Source organism: Acomys minous (assembly GCF_964271855.1).
Source record: "Acomys minous genome assembly, chromosome: 17".
Classification (NCBI taxonomy): Eukaryota; Metazoa; Chordata; class Mammalia; order Rodentia; family Muridae; genus Acomys; species Acomys minous.
Window position 1 is genome coordinate 23,147,022 of NC_140500.1, and position 13,108 is coordinate 23,160,129.

Below are 13,108 nucleotides of genomic sequence, written 5' to 3' on the forward strand. Positions count from 1 at the left end.
TCCGAGACTTGCTCCTTGATAAGCTCACCCTTACTTGCTCTTTCTGACTCTGGGCTGGCTGGTTCAACTCAGCTATTTTGGCTCAAACGCTTTTCCCAGCTGATTTATTTGATCTGGCTTCTCTCTCGGGCTGGAATTGCTCTGCTTGGCCTCAAACTAACTCCAGCAATCTCTTCGGCTCTTGTGAGTCCTTCACACACTCTGGCTTGTTCTGTCTTAATTTGTGTTCTCTATCTGCAACCCATCTCTCTCTTACTGTCCTGGTAAAACTGCCTCCTAATTAAGCAACTTCTTGTTCCCCCTCTGTTCTCATGAGAGTTGGGCGTATCTTATTCTGTCAAATCTTCTCTGGTTCATCCATCACCTTTTCCTGTCCCTTAATTAGACATCACTTCCTTTCTTTCTTTGTTACTTTGTGCAGCCTTGCCTGTCCTGGACTCACTTTGTAGACCAGGCTGGCCAGATCTGCCTGCCTCTTGATAACAGATTTTCCTGCCTCCTGAGTCCTGGGATTAAAGGCGTGCATCACTACGCCTGGCTAGACATCATTTTCAAACAAGGGTGCTTCCTAGTAACCAACTTTACCTTCCTTTGGGATTAAAGGCATGTTTGTTATACCACGCCTGGACCTAAGCTTTCCTTTATCTGATACTTTCTGTGAACCATGTCCCAGCTTTGTCCCAGGTGAAAGCAGTCTTGGCGGGCTTTGTCCTTGGAAACACCATGGACAGACTGAATCAGCCAGGCTATTGTGTTTCTAATCGAACATCGATGGGGACAGAGATCCTGAGCCAGACTGGCTGTTGCATGCCCAAAAGAGACTCTGGCAGAGGAGAGAGGAGAAGGCTACATCTTTTTATTTTTTAGGCTTTTTTTTTTGAGACAAGGTCTCTCTGTGTTAGTTAGCCTTGGCTGTCCTGGACTCCCTTTGTGGACCAGGCTGGCCTTGAACTCACAGTGATCTGCCTGCCTCTGCCTCCCGAGTGCTGGGATTAAAGGCGTGCACCACCACACCCAGCCAGAAAGCTACATCTTTTGGAGCAGGATCTCACGTAGATCTGGGGAGAGACCAGTTTACAAACCAGACCAGCATGCAGGTCAGAGACACCTGGAGACCCGGTCCATGAAACAGATACCGGAAGGTTTCTCTTGTTTCCCTTTAACCCTTTTTCCTTCTTGTATAGGATTGTTGGATTATATAATAAAGTCTAATTGTTAAGAAACAGAGCCAACAAAACCAGGCTGGCCTTGAACTTAGGTCTGCTTGCCTCTGTCTCTTGGATTAAAAGCGTGTTTGTATCCCAGGCAGATCACACAGACTTAGAAGGTCGTAGAATGTGAGTTCCTGCCGGAACAGCCAAGATAGGGTTCCACTATGTAGTTATGGCTGTCATGGAACTCACTATATAGACCAGGGTGAGCTTGAACTCTGACATCTGCCTATCTCTGCCTTCTGAGTGCTGGGATTACAGGTGTGAGTCACCATGCAAGGCCATATCAGTTATTTCTCCCCCCCCCCCCCCCCCCCCGCCTCCAGACAGGGTTTCTCTGTAGCCTTGGCTGTCCTGGACTCACTTTGTAGACCAGGCTGGCCTCGAACTCACAGCGATCCGCCTGCCTCTGCCTCCCGAGTGCTGGGATTAAAGGCGTGCGCCACCACGCCCGGCCATATCAGTTATTTCTTAAATTGTTGGTGTTGTAACTAAATTTTCAAAGTGGTACATAACATCCCGGGAGATTGTGGTTTTTGTTTTGTTTGAGACAAGGTCTCTGTATGAAGTCCTGGCTGTTCAGGAACTCAGACATCCTCCTGTCTCTGCCTCCTGACTGTCCCTGTTAAAGACATACACCTGATTTATACTTCACTTTTCTTTGGTTGACATGGTTACCCAGGCTTGTCTCCAGCTCCTCAATTCCTGTGATAATTTTATATCAGCCTTCTGCAGTTATAGGCTTACTTGGTTTACATAATTTGTGTTTGTTTTTTCCAGACAGGGTTTCTCTGTAGCACTTGGGAGGCAGAGGCAGGTGGCTCTCTTGTGAGTTTCAAGGCCAGCCTGCTCTACAAAGCTAGTCCAGGACAGCCAAGGCTACACAGAGGAATCTTGTCTTGAAAAACCAAAAAAGAAAAGAATTGTTTAGTTTGTCAAAGTTACATAGTGGTTAATGAGTCTTCCATTTCCCTTTTTCTTTTCCTTTTTTTCCTTCTCCTTCCTGTTTTGTTTAAAGCCTTTTCTGTTTTTTTGTTTTTTTCATTTATTTGTGTCTTTGAATGAGTGTGGATATCAAACGATAACTCATGGGACTTATTTCTCTCCTTCCACATGAGTTCCAGAGAGTGAACTCTGGCTTAGAGGCACATGCCTTTACCCTCACCTTCGCTCAGTCTTGTTGCTTTGAGACAAAGTTTCATGTAGCCTAGCGTGACCTATAATGCCTGGAGCCAAAGAGGACCAGGGGCTTCCAGCCTCTACCTCCCAAGTTCTGGGATTCCTTCTTGTGCTTGGGTTCCAGTCATGGGGCACCACACCCAGTGCCAATGAATGATCTTCGTTTTCTCAGGTTTGTCTGGCGGGATGATTTCTCTTGCAGTAGGCCTGGCTCAGGTGCGCAGGCTTCCCTACTTTAGCTTGCTTTCTCAGGCTTGAGCAGATGTCTGCGTCCCCCGAGGGTGTGATAAATACAGCTCTTGCCAGATAAATACAAGATGATCAGTTAAATGAATTCCAGACAGACGAGTACTTTTTGAGACTATGTCTCAAAGTACTGTAATGTTTGAGAAATCATCCTTATCTGAGACCAAATGTGCCTTCCTGCCACGCATCGGTAAACACCTTCAGCTTTGGGGTTTCGGGCCTCCCTGGAGGCTGGTACTTGGGATGATTATCTATATTGTCTTTTTAGGAAATTTCAAAACATAACAACAACAAACCACCTGAGGAGAAATAGTAGAATCTTTCATAGGCTTCACTCTTTTGTTTCTTAGTTTTCACTCCTGCCTCGCCCCTTTCCTTTTATATGCAACAGCTCATGAGCACCACCATGTGGACAGAGGTGGTATCTCTTCCTCCCCGCTTAAATATTTAATTTTTATCTAGGTGTTTGTGTGACCATGAAATATGAGTGCTGGGTACTGAACTCAGGTTCTCTGCAAGAACAGGAAGTGCTCTTAACGCCCAACTATCTCTAGTCCACTCTCCCACTCCGCCCACACGGTATTAGAGCTAGACCTCAGGGCCTTGCGTGTGTGAGGCAAATGCTCTATCACTGAGCTACAGCACCAGCTCCCCTCCTCCCTGGAGACAAAGGAGGACAATCTAGTCCTCCAGGCTGGCCTGGACCTTGTTCTAAGGCTGAAGAGGACCTTGCATTTCTTTTTTTCTTTTTGAGACAAGGTTTCTCTGTGTAGCCTTGGCTGTCCTGGACTCACTTTGTAGACCAGGCTGGCCTTGAATTCACAGTGATCTGCCTGCCTCTGCCTCCCCGAGTGCTGGGATTAAAGGTGTGCACCACCACACCCGGCTGAGGACCTTGAATTTCTGATTCTCTAACCTTTGTCTTTTACAGGTGTGGTACTGTGCTGGGGACCGAACTCAGGGCCTCCCGAATGCTTAAAAAACTTGCTCTACGCAAAGAATGACCTCCTCCATTTGTACGTTTTAAAATTTTGAGATGGAGGTTTCACTAACTTGACCAGGCTGGCTTTGACTTCATTCTGTAGTTCAAACTTTGAATTTTTGGTCCTCTTGCCTCAGTCTCCTTAGTAGCTGGAATTACAGGCCTGCACCAGACCCAGCTGTTTTTCTGGTTTTCTCCAAGTTATCTTAATATAGTGAACTTTCTATCAGGGCTCTCTCTCCCTCTCTGTTTTTGTCTACTTTTTTCCTTTTTTTTTTTTTTTTTTTTTTTTTTTGGTCTTCTCCAAGTGCTGTTTAAAAAATTAAAAGCTGAAGAAATAAGTCAGAAATAAGCATGGTCAGGGACTGTGCTTTTGCTAGATTAAGTTCCTGGTCCCGGTGAAAATGATCTTTGAGAAACGATTGCCTTGCTTGAGTATTTGTCGGGAGACTGATGGATGGCAGGCAGTTAGAACTTGGAGCTAAGGGAAGGACGGGGGTTGCAGAGCCGCTGCCAGGCAGCGCGAGGGGAGGAGGTGTCTGGAAGAAAGAGCCAGTCAGGACCGGTTAGGAAGGGGTGGGGAAGCATGTGTTTGCAGCCGGCAGAGACCTTTCTGCAGACATTGTGGCTTTGTGAGTTGACTGCAGAGGCCTTGTGTAGGCAACGTGTATTCGAATGTATGCGTTGTTTCTTTCCGATCATGGGTCTGTGTGAACTGCTGACCGCAAGAAACAGGAATGGGTTGCTGAAAAGATTTTGCAGTCCAGAGTGCTTGTTTGTGGTTGTGTGGTATGTGTGGCTGGCTTTTTGCCAAATTCACTGTTTCTGGTTCCAGCTCTCTCTCTCTCTCTCTCTCTCTCTCTCTCTCTCTCTCTCTCTCTCTCTCTCTCTCTCTCTCTCTCTCTCTGAAAGTTTAGTGGATGGCTAACAGATTAAGCCAAGACAAAACAAAGTCAGAATTTTGAGGAAAATTCAGGGCTGACGTGAGGTGGAAACAGAGGCTGGTGCAACAAGAGAAAGAATGAAAGGAGACTCAGAGGAAGGGGACCAAGAAAGCAGAAGATAAATAACAAATCCCTTCCCTAGGGAAGAAATTCCTGAGTGGGAGGGTTAGGAAAAGCATTGCACACTTTAGAAATGGGCCTCCGGATAAGCCCAGTTTTTCTAATACTGGGTGAGGGGTGGTGCTTGCTCATCTCCCTCGTTTTTTTGTTTGTTTGTTTGTTTTTCGAGACAGGGTTTCTCTGTGTAGTCTTGGCTGTCCAAGACTCGCTTTGTAGACCAGGCTGGCTTCGAACTCACAACGATCCGCCTCTGCCTCCTGAGTGCTGGGATTAAAGGCGTGCGCCACCACGCCCGGCTCTCCCTCGTTTCTTTATTGGCATGTTTCATCTTGAATTGTGGCTGTTTAATGTGTATATTTTGGTTACACCAGGGTGTTTAAAATCTTAACAATTATCGTGAGAAGAGTATAAACTCTTCCTCCTTCTCTTCCTCTCACCCCTCCCCCACTCTGTGTACAGGCTGGCCTCCAACTCAGATCCACCTGCCTCTGGTCTCCGGTGCTGGGACTAAAGGTGTTCGCCACCATCTCCAGGCTAATATAAGCAATTCTTAGGGGTTTGGGAGGGTGGTTGGACACAGTGGAAGGATGCTGATTTTGATGTGGGATTCAGGGAACAGGTAATTGCTTTGGTGATAATGTGTTAGGTGCATGGCTTATTTCAAAAGCAGAGATGCTGAAATGCCTCCACACTCCATGAACTGCCACTATTGCTATGATTTCTGGGAGATGTTCAGGGTAGTTTAAGACTGGGCAGTAGCCATAGGAAGTGGACCTTCTGTCTGGATCAGGGTTGAAGAGAGAAGCCGGAGATTTGTTGGGCTAGCTCTCTTTTTCAGACTGTTTCACTGTGTAGCCCTGGCTGGCCTCAGACTGACCATGTAAACCAATCCAGCCTTGAACCTCAGATTCACTTGCCTCTTCATCTCCAGTGCTGCAAGGAAAGGTGAGCACCACCGTGCCCAGCTAGAGACCAACTATAGTTTTTTGGTTTTGGTGGTTTGGTTTTTCGAGACTGGGTTTCTCTGTGTAGAGATCTGGAGGATTTTCTTTTCTTTCTTTTCTTTTTTTTTTCCAAGACAGGGTTTCTCTGTGTTCTTGGCTGTCCTGGACTCGCTTTGTAGACCAGGCTGGCCTCCCCGAGTGCTGGGATTAAAGGCATGAGCCACCACCACCTGGCTTCAACAATATACTTATATCGAATTTCAACTACTTGGTGTCTTCCTTCCCCAGCATTTTGTTTCTTAGTTTTAAGTGTACAAAACTAGAAATCCGCCACCTTACACACCCGAGATGACTTTTGCTCTATTCCCTTAATCTGCTTCTTCTTTTCTTCAGCCTTTCCCTAAGCTCTTTCCTTCCAGGCTCCTGTTTTTCTTGGTCACCTGATTAATCCATTTCCCTCTTCCTCTTTTTTCATTAAAAACCAACCAACCAACCAACAAACAAACCAACTTTTTGCAGGCTTGTCTTCCCCTTTGCTTTCACAGTGTCTCTGTCTCCAGCAGACTGGTTGCAGAGGTAGCTCACAGGCCTGGGAGGCAAAAGAGGAAATTCTCCTTCAACTATTCCATCAGCCTACAGAAGCCGGAATTAAAGCCGTCCTGCACATCCATCCCCTTTCTATCACGGACTCTCTCCTTAAATCCCACCCTTCCCCCCTTTATCCCATGACATCATTCCTCACCAGCTGTGACTGTCAGGGACACTGACCTACTTTCAGCCAGTCTGTTAGACACTAAATCCTGGTTTTTCTACTCAGCTGGATTTCCTGCCCTTCCTCCCCCACCCCCCCCAACCCCATGTCGGCTGGTCCCCTGGCACCTTGAAATATTTTATGGTCTCAGAAAAAATAGTTTTACTTTTCCTATCCAAAGAGCAAGAGTCATAATGATAAACAAAAGCAAATCTTCTGACTTAAATGGATTTACTTATCACTCACCAAAACAGAACCTATATGTATCTAAAGAATCATGCGCCTATTAATATTGCTTATTGAATCTTTATAGGTGATACTTAGCTAATGGATTCTTATGTCCTGTGGAAAATTTGAACATAATACCACTATTTTTCCTCACATTTTTCACTGCCATTAAAGAAATAGCCAAAATGATAAGCACAGATAACACAATTAAACCTAAGAAGTGAAAAACCTGAAGGCATCAAGTTTGTAGTCTTTGGATCCATGGCAAGAAGACTTGGAATAAATTATAGCAAACTTGGCCCTGCCACATACCAGCTGTGTGACTTTAGACAGGATATTTACCATCTCTGTGCCTTGGACTGTTTATTTGCAAAAGGAAGATACTCCAAACCAGGGAGGATTGTTAGCACTTTAAGGGCTTAATGTATGTAAACTTTCTTAGAAGGTTCCACATCCTAAAACAGGCTTCTTGTGACACTGGGGACTGGGATAACAATGCATTCCAAATACTTCTGTGGTTCTTTTGACTAGCTTAAGTCTGCACTCACTATTAACTGAGCCAGTATCTACCTTGAGTAACCAGCAGGTCAGAAAAGTTTTGCCTCAGGCTGGCTTTGAACAACTTAAGATGATCTTGTTCTTCCAGCCTCCATGTCCCAAGTACTGAGATTTGTGGGCATTTGCCACCATGTCAAAGTTTCTTGTATGTGTGGTAAGCACTATACCTACAGACAGAGCTGCACCATCATACGTATGTGCTGTATCTGCCCTGCATCTATGTGTGTGCTTCATGCGCATTCTGGGCATTCCCTTTAGGAGCCCCTCAGATGGAGCTACAGACAATTTTAAGCCACTATGTGGGTGCTGGGAAGTGAACCCTGGTTTTCTGGAAGAACTGCCAGTGCCCTTATACACTGAGCCCTGAATCTCTTGAGGGTCTTGCCTCTTGTTTCCTGAGTCCGAGATTACAGGTATGTGACACCTCACTGGCTAATCCTATTTAGTTTTACTACATTACTGGGTGTTTTGTTTGTTTTGTTTGAGAGAGGGTATCATGTAGTTTAGGCTAGCCTCAACGTCAATAGGCAGCTGAACATGACCTTGAACTCTACCCAAGCCCTTTTTTTCTTGGTTTTTTTGTTTGTTTGTTTTTTGTTTTTCCTCGTTTCCTCTCTGTCTTGTCTGGCTTAGCATTGGCCTGTTTAGAGTAAAACTCAAACTGAAAGAGAAGAGAAGCCAAGAAAAGAGGCAGTTCGGGGATTCTGGTGTGGTGGTGCAGGCCTTTAATCCTAACACTAGGGAGGCAGAGCCTGGTGGATGGCAGTGAGGCTACAAATAGAGTCCAGGACAGTCAAGGCTACACAGACAAACCCTGTCTCATAAAAACAACAACAACAAACCCAACAAAACAAAAAAAGCAGAGACAAAAATAAATAGCTCAATTATTTTTTTTTTTTGAAGCCAAGAGAGTAGAAACAAGTTTTTAAAAAATGAAGAAAGAAAGCAGTAGGGAAGAACTTGGAGATTACCTTCAATCCCAACGCTTTGGAGTCACAGGCAGGTTAAGATCTCCAGTGAGATCCTGTCTCGAGAACAGAATGGAAGGATTTGAGTAGAACAAACTTTCTTTGAATAGAGGACGAGAACATGAACTTCAGCAACCAGTGGTCCCTCCTTACATTCTTTTCATTATTTCAAAAACAGAAAGGAACGGAGCAAGCCGACCAAAAAAGGACTAGTGGCATCAGGTGGTGGCAGCCCTTTAGGATGCTTGAATTAATTAAATCTGTGTCTGTTCACTAGCCTTTCCTGCGCTTCTGGAGAAAGATGGCAACAGCTGTTCTGCGATTTGAATGGAATCATTTCTGTGTCCATAGGTCTACCAAGTCAGCCCTGTTTTCCTACACCAAGGGAGGCATCCTTTTCTTTCTTTTCTCCCCCTTCCACCTCCCTTTATTTGGCATTACATCTTACTATGAGAGAGCATGTTGCCTTCTAAAATTCCTTTATCCTGTTGTTTCCCTTCCAAAATTGATATACTTGAAAATACCCTGGAAGAACGACCAGTCAAGAGAACAGGAAATTATCACCAGTGATTTAATCGCATTGTCTCACCTTTCTCCTGTGTGTGTTTCTCCTATGTGTGTGTGTGTGTCTGGGGGCGGCTAGCAATATTTATTTAATCTAATGAGGTTGCTGGAGGCTTCTGAGATGATAAATGTTGAGTGCTTTTAAGAAATAAGAGGCTAGCCTGGTCTGCAAAGTGAGTCTAGGACAGCCAAGGCGACACAGAGAAAACGTTTCAAAAAACAAAACAAAACAAAAAAATGAAAAAGAAATAGTATTTTGCGGAGGAACTTTCTTGTGCGTACTAATTACTTGGCTTGGCTATTAAAAATGCAGAGTTGGGAATAGTTTTAGAAGCTTTATGGCTCCAGAACTGCAGTTGATTCAGGTTGGAGGTGGGGGACCACACAACCTGCATTTTAAGCAAGCATCCCAGGTGATTCCTGGGAGGGGGTAGGGGGTAGGGGGGAGGGGGGAGGGGTTTCACAACGGGATGCAATTAAAGAAAGGGAGGGCGTTCACTCCGCTAAGATGTCCGTTCTTTCAATGTTACCATTCTGTGTTTCTGCCACTCTGGGAGCTTCGTGCCTTTCCTGACCCATTGCTCTTTGTGTCTGCACTGAGCAGCAGCGCGGTTAGAGCGAGGTATGCAGTTTAATGTGCAGAAATGGAAAAGAGGAGGAGTGTGGGTGGGGCAAGGTTTGACCAGTGTTTAGCTATTCTAACTGCAAAGTCTGTGCCTGGCTGGTTCTAGCCGGCTTACTCCGGAGGAAGTCGCAGGGAGAAGTGGACTCAGCAGCTCCTTGTTTGCCAGTGGAGCTTCTGACCAGACAGACACTCGGCACTTTTTCTCCAGCCACATGAATTCTGCAGTTAGACAGGCCGTAAAAGAATACAGTTTTAGGTGCTGGTAACCACCCTGGGATTCAGAGATTGTATTCTGTTTTTGCGGTTCTCTTTTGCTATTTTGAGTGCTTCATTTTTAATCAAATCCCAGCTTGTGTTTCCTTGTCTTGAACCTCAGAAGGAGATTTGCAACAGATGGTGCCTACAGGGCATTTAAGATTTTTCCTTGTTTTACAATCTAGAAGGAAAGAAAAACCACAAAATTTGCTGTGGCTTAGTGTGTGAATTGTGCTGTGTGTGTGTGTGTGTGTGTGTGTGAGTGTGTGTGTATGCCAGAACACAGTGTACACTCATGCAGAGAAGCAGGATCTGGGCGGAGTGCTGCTCCATGCCTGTAACCCTTCCTCTTCACAGAGCTCCAGGCCTGCCGAGGCTACGAGAGGCCTTGTTTCCCTCCAGCCAAACTAAACCCCAAACAAAACAACAAAAACTAAACAAAGGAAAACACACACACACACCAGACTTGAGCCCAGTGTCTTGGCACCTCTGTGATTTCAGCACTGGGGAGGCTGAGGCAGGAGGATCGTGAGTTCCAGATCAGCCTAGGTTACTCAGTAGTGAGACTAAGTCTCAAACAAAAAGCAGAAACAAGCAAAAGACTAATAGATTTGGTTGGATCTGGGCTGACAAATCTTATATGGTAGTGAAGAGATCCGCTGGGCCTGGTGGCGCACGCCTTTAATCCCAGCACTTGGGAGGCCAGAGGCAGGCGAATCGCTGTGAGTTTGAGGCCACCCTGGTCTACAAAGTGAGTCTAGGACAGCCAAGGCTACACAGAGAAACCATGTCTTGAAAAAAAAAAAAGAGTAGTTCCTATGCATGGAGACAACTGGAGGAGAATGCTGAATGCTAGAGAGAAAGGAGAGGAAGCGAGGATCCTGAGGTCTCAAAGGGGAGAAAAAAGATAGGGAAGAGATCATCAGAGAGATCCAACTCTATGGGCAATATCTTTGAGCTTTTCTCAAAGTTCATCTTTCCCCTGACCAAACACTTCCAGACTTACTAATGGCTTCACACCCAAGGGCAGACATTCAAATATAATTATCTGTATTTCTGTCACACATACCTAAACATGTCTCCCTTTGATTGCTACTCAACTATTTTGGTATCAACTTGAATACTAAGCAATGTTTATTGAGCTCCTACTATGAGTTATGCATTACGTTTGGGTAACTCCATTAACCTCACAATTTAATAGCACAGCGTTAATAAAACCATTATCTTCCGGATTGGGGGGGGGGGGAAAGCTTAGCTGGGCATGGTGGCATACACCTTTAATCCCAGCACTCGGGAGGCAGATGGATCCATGTGAGTTTGAGGCCAGCTTCGTCTACAAAGTGAGTCCAGGACAGCCAAAGCTACACAGAGAAACCCTGTCTCAAATAAATAAATAAATAAATAATTAAATAAATAAAACAAAATAAAGGCTTATGGAGACTAAGCAACAGTCCCAGGTGGATTTAGCTGACCTGACAGCCTCCCGAGCAATATTAATTCATCAGTGGGAGGCTGGGAAGCCTTGTGCAGCAGTTAAGAGCACCCGACTGTTCCTATAGAGAACCTGGGTTCAATTCCCGGCACCTACACTTCGGCTCATAACCATCTGTGGTCCCTATGGGAAAGCAGGTGATACACAGGCATGTAGGCAAAACAGCCACATAAAGTAATAGTTAAAAAAATTTTTTTTAAAAAGTGGGTACATAACTAAATCAAGTCAAGCCACCCAGAACACTTATAATGAAGCGTATCTTCAAGGATGAGCTGCCTTTGAAACAGCAGGCAGGAAGCCTCCACGACAATGTTGGAGCCTATGCGTGGCCATTGCTAGCATTGGGCTCACAGACGGGAACCCAATTTCAGCACCACCACATCTAAGACAAACCTGACTCAGGGTAATCTTGAATTCTCCTGAGAATTCTACCAGGAAGCTCTATGAGTCCAGTTTAGGGGCTGACTGTCAAAAGTTGGGTAGCAGCTTGTATGAAGCATTGGTTACAATGTTAAGGCCTATCTGAAAATGGACTGGGGTTTGTAAGACCTGGGGGCTAGGTCCTACTTCCCGGAGCCCAATGAGACTCAAGAGTCCAGTCTGATGCAAACAGTAGGGGGTGCTTTATTGATCCATCGACAAGGTCTACAAAGCTCTATTGCGCTGGAGACCCCGAGTAAGCAAAGCTTGGGTCTTTTATCCCCTTACAGAAGCAGAATTGGTGGTTAAGCAGAGTTCTTGGACCATGGTTGGTTCTTAAGAATGTCCTTTAAAATGATTGGTTACTAGTTATTTTATCCCGCAAGGGGGCAAGAGCTCAGCTTGGGACGACATGTGCCACCAGGTGCTCAGGACAGGTATGAGGGTGTGGCTTTACTAGGAAAGTATAGAACAGCCCCGAGGCCATCTCAGAAGGTGCCGAGTGGCTGGGGTTGAAAGACAACTTTTCTATCTTTTCTGGTTTTGCTAGCATACATTAAACCTAATATTCCATACATTGAGATCATGTAGGGGCAGCAGCAACACAGTGGATGATAGCAATTTAAAACTGCAAGTGGTCAGTGAATCGATAGAGCTTCAGCCACACAACCTACTTTTTCTGGAAGGTGTATGGTTAATATCAGCTGGATTCTCTCACAGTAGAATATTCATGCTCTGTGCAACTTTTCCCTCTGCCAACTTCCGTGCACGTTTGCGTGTTTGTGCGCGCGCGCGCACTCACCCACGTTTCGTTTGTCTGCTAGCTTTTCATTGTGGGTCAAATTTCTCCTTATTACAAAATGCTTTAAGAAGACGTGCTCTTTGGCTGAACATGCTCTGTGTCCCAGGGGACTGACTCTTGGAGCCAGCTCCTTCCGTGCTTCTTCTGAAGGTAGTGTGTGTGTGTCATACCACACAGTTGCTCCTCTGGATGTGTGCTTTCTGAAGAGGGTCCGATACCTTAGGCTGCTCTCAACGGTATCACAAAGACTAGCAAGCAGGTGCTCTGAGTCAGGCAGCGCTACGTACAGTCTTTGAGTTTAACAACTGTATATTAGAAACACTTAAAAACTGCATCAGTACCTAACGTGTTCAGGCTTGTATGGTATTTGTTGCATTCAGTGTGTCTTCTAGCCATGCTTTAGGATGCAAACATTACCCACCGTTACACAATTTGGAATATCCCCAACAGCGTCCTAGGTCCAGTTACCATGGATATTGAAGGACTGTTGTGCTTAACTAGCTCCTTATGACAAACACTTCTAAATAAAGTAGGTCCACCTGCCTCTGCCTCCCCGAGTGCTGGGGTTGAAGGCGTGCGCCACCACTGTCCGGCGGTAACTCTTTTAAAATCACCATGGTGGCAAGTTTATTTCAGAAGATCACATCGGTAGTGGAACCAGCCATCCAATGCCAGTAGTGTGGTACAGCTCTTGAAGTTTATATACTCTCTGAGTATACACATATAGAGAGAGGAAGAGGCAGAGACAGGCCACACTTGTGGGAAGTGGTCCTCCAGTTTGGCAGAGGCGGACAGGTGCCTTTACTTATCCACTGAGCA